The sequence below is a fragment of the Tupaia chinensis genome, unplaced genomic scaffold, assembly GCF_000334495.1.
Source record: "Tupaia chinensis unplaced genomic scaffold, TupChi_1.0 Scaffold000384_1, whole genome shotgun sequence".
Taxonomy (NCBI): Eukaryota; Metazoa; Chordata; class Mammalia; order Scandentia; family Tupaiidae; genus Tupaia; species Tupaia belangeri.
The window spans coordinates 420,970-424,502 of NW_006159886.1; the positions used below are offsets into that span (position 1 = coordinate 420,970).

Sequence of the window (3,533 nt, forward strand, 5' to 3'; positions counted from 1 at the left end):
GGGGGGTGTGATTCTGCTCCCTGGCCCAGTTCCACAGCTGTCCCCAAGGGTCAAGTGAGACCTCTGGGCCAGGCCGAAGGGAAACAAGCCTATGGGCTCAGTGGGTTCCTGGGTCAGGAAGCTCAGACTGGGTCCCCCACATCATTCCTCCACCCTGTCGCCGCCCTGCTGGGCAGTCACCATCTACCCTCCCAGGTGTGCTTTTTGTCAATGGAAGACAGAGAGAGAGAGGAGAGCTTGCCTCCTGGGCGCCAGGGCCACGTCCTGAGTGTGCTGCACACAGCATGCCACTTGGTCCCGTTTAACAGCTAGGGACAGGTGCTCAGGGTCAGGGGACACCCTGGGAGCTTGAGCTGCTCTATCATTTCATGCAGAATAACCCACACATCCTGGTTACGCCTGTCCTCACAATGGGAAACTAAGGCGCGGAGACATGAACACACGTGCCCAAGGTCATACAGCTAACAGGTCGAAGTCCGCGACGCAGGCCCTGCTTCCTCCTGGCACACAGGCTGCCTGTCTAGCTGCACAGGGTGCTAAATAAAAACAATGCGGCAAAGGGACAGTAGGCAGAGGAGGGCCACATCCCGGCCGCCTGCCCTCCAGCCCAGGGTCCCCGGTGGAATCTGCACTCCCCTACCCTCGCCGTCCTCACAGGCTGCCCTCGAGGATGACACTCATCCATGTGGGGCCCGCTGGAGGCAGAAACTCTCTGACCCTCTCCCACACAGCCCCGGCTGTCCCAGGAGTGACGCTGGCACCCATTCTGCCCAAGTTCACGCAGGACCTACCTCTCCTCCCAGGACGCAGGGCAGAGGCAGATGCTCAGGGCTTACAAGCCTGAAGTCCTTAGCAGTGAGGGGGAGGGCACACGCACCACTCCCTACCAGCTCTGAGAGCCCCATGGAGCACAGCCCACTGTGCTGAGCGCTGCCCACTGTGTGTGCTCAGTACAGACCTGCAGAACTCACCACCATGTGTCGGGGGGTGAGGACTCAGCAGGAGGCAGGACACAACCCTGCCCTCTAGGGGGCACACAGCCCAGCAGGGAGGCCATACCCGCTGCTTGTCCACTGTCTATCTGTCTATCCTCCCTAAGTCCACCCAGCAGTCCCTCGGCCACTGTGCATCCATGCACCTACTTACTCACATGTGCAGCCACCCATTCTCTGCGTACCTACTATGTGCTGGTACTGGGCTGGGGGTGGGTATGGAGGTGCACTTGGCAGGCCCTTGGCCTCAACTGTCTCACAGTCTGAGAAAGGTCTGTGAACATCTGTCCCAGGCTCAGGGCCATGGCTGGCAAAAACAGGTCACATTAGGGCTTGGGAGGCAGAGTCTGGTGACTGGTGACTGTGCAACATGTTGCCACACAGGCAGGTGACATGCATAGGGACGGGAGGGCTCGCCCACCCCTACAGTGTGAGAATCAATCTTTCCCCATGAGCCAGTAAAGACTGGTTCTTTGGGAGGCTACAGTCTTTTTGATCATAGGGAACAGGTGGGTGGCACAGAACGGGTGTTTATTAAGTGCTTACAAGTGAGTGAATGAGACAGGGAGAAACAAAGGGAAGTGATGGAAGAGCCATTTTTTAAAAAAAATTTTGTTGCCATAGGCTACATGCACTCTCCAGAGAGAGAGAGCTAGAGAGAGATGGGGGTGGGAGGAGAGAGAAAGTGAGAATCACCCCCAACGGGATGGCTACCCCACAACATTAGGGCTTGGGAGGCAGAGTCTGGTGACTGTGCAACATGTTGCCACACAGGCAGGTGACATGCATAGGGACGGGAGGTCTCGCCCACCCTTACAGTGTGAGAATCAATCTTTCCCCATGAGCCAGTAAAGACTGGTTCTTTGGGAGGCTACAGTCTTTTTGATCATAGGGAACAGGTGGGTGGCACAGAACGGGTGTTTATTAAGTGCTTACAAGTGAGTGAATGAGACAGGGAGAAACAAAGGGAAGTGATGGAAGAGCCATTTTTTAAAAAAAATTTTGTTGCCATAGGCTACATGCACTCTCCAGAGAGAGAGAGCTAGAGAGAGATGGGGGTGGGAGGAGAGAGAAAGTGAGAATCACCCCCAACGGGATGGCTACCCCACAATCCCTTCTCCATTCTCCTCTCGGGATTTTGGGCATGGATGCACATGTGCCACTATGATTTTCAGGCCACCAAGTCCAAGACTCAAACTGTGGTCAGCCATGTGGAAGTCCAGTGCCTTAACCACCAAGCCACCTCCTGGCCCCCAGAAGAGCCATTCTTTTAATATCCACTCTGTGCTGGGCCTTGAGCTAAGCACGTGGTAATCATTACCCTATTTCCGTCCTAGAACTGTGAGGTGGAGGAGTTATCACCTCCGTTTTACAGAGAGGAAGGTTGAGGCTAAGAAAACGAGGGCATTTGTCTTATGCTCCATGGAAATCCTGGGGACTCATCCATCCATTCCTCCATTAAGACATTTCGCCTGGGCAGCAGGAGGGTGTGAGGTGAGGGTCAGGCTTGGGGGTCATGAATCTCTATCAGGCTGCCGGTCACACATCCTCGGCTGCCAGCGGCCATTCCACTTCTGTCTGGAATGTAGGTGGCATTAATACCATGCTCCTGGACGGGCTCGCCTCGCGGGCAAAGGGCCTTGTTCTTGAAGCACATGGGTGTCATGCCCGGGACTGGCAGCTCCATAAGCCTCTCTTCCCGTGGCCTGGGCTGTCTCTGACCTCCGCCCTCTGGCTTTCTGGAAGATGGATGAAGGCCCCCGACTAACCTGCCTCACTATTTGTGCCTTGTACTGAAGGCCAGGCGATGTAGCACACTCAGCAAGGCTTGGTTGATGCCCACCTGGACACACGGGGGGCCTGAGAGGGCACTGAGGGATACCCGCAGACCTTCCTGCAACACTTTACAAGGCACCTTCAAGTCCTTCAGCCCACCTGATGCACACGTCTGCCAGCCGCCTGGGCGCAGGACACTGTAACAACACGGCTCTGCAGCTTGCCTTCGATGTGGGTGGGCTCGGGCCTGGCCAGGGACTCTCAGGCAGAGGCTGACTCCAGGCAGGGGCTCCAGCCTCAGCTCAGGTGCCCGAGCTCCTGTCTCAGCTCTGTCATCCCCTGCTATGGGAGCTTGGCAGCCCTGTCACCTCCCGAACCTCCTCTCCTCAGGGTGGCACACCAACACCTGGCTCACAGGGCTTCCTGGGGGCTTCGTGGGGCCTGGGGAAAGGAAAGGGGCTGAAGGTGTGTCCGAGGGTCAAGCTCCCCAGGCTGGTACCGGGGAAGGAGGCTCAGAGCCCAGCCTCAGCCCTGTATTCGGCACCCCAGCCCAGGGCCTGGGGCCCAGGCGAGGAAGCACAGGGTCTTCAATGAAGGAGCCTGAGCGGTGATCTGGTCTGGAGTTCCCCAAGCTGAGACAGCTCTCCCAGCTTCACCACACCCACGTGTCCATGGGGCGGCTGTCTGCCTGTACTTGCTCTACACGGAGACGTCCATCCGCTCCAGCCTTCTCAGCAGCCGCCGGGGCCATTACGGCTGGGCGCC

General features: G+C 57.5%; 1 protein-coding gene across 1 annotated transcript in view; it reads right to left on the bottom strand.

The window, feature by feature from the left end:
- Positions 1 to 3,533, bottom strand: part of SORCS2 (sortilin related VPS10 domain containing receptor 2) — a 585,200-nt gene that overhangs the window by 82,609 nt on the left and 499,058 nt on the right. The window lies entirely within an intron of this gene.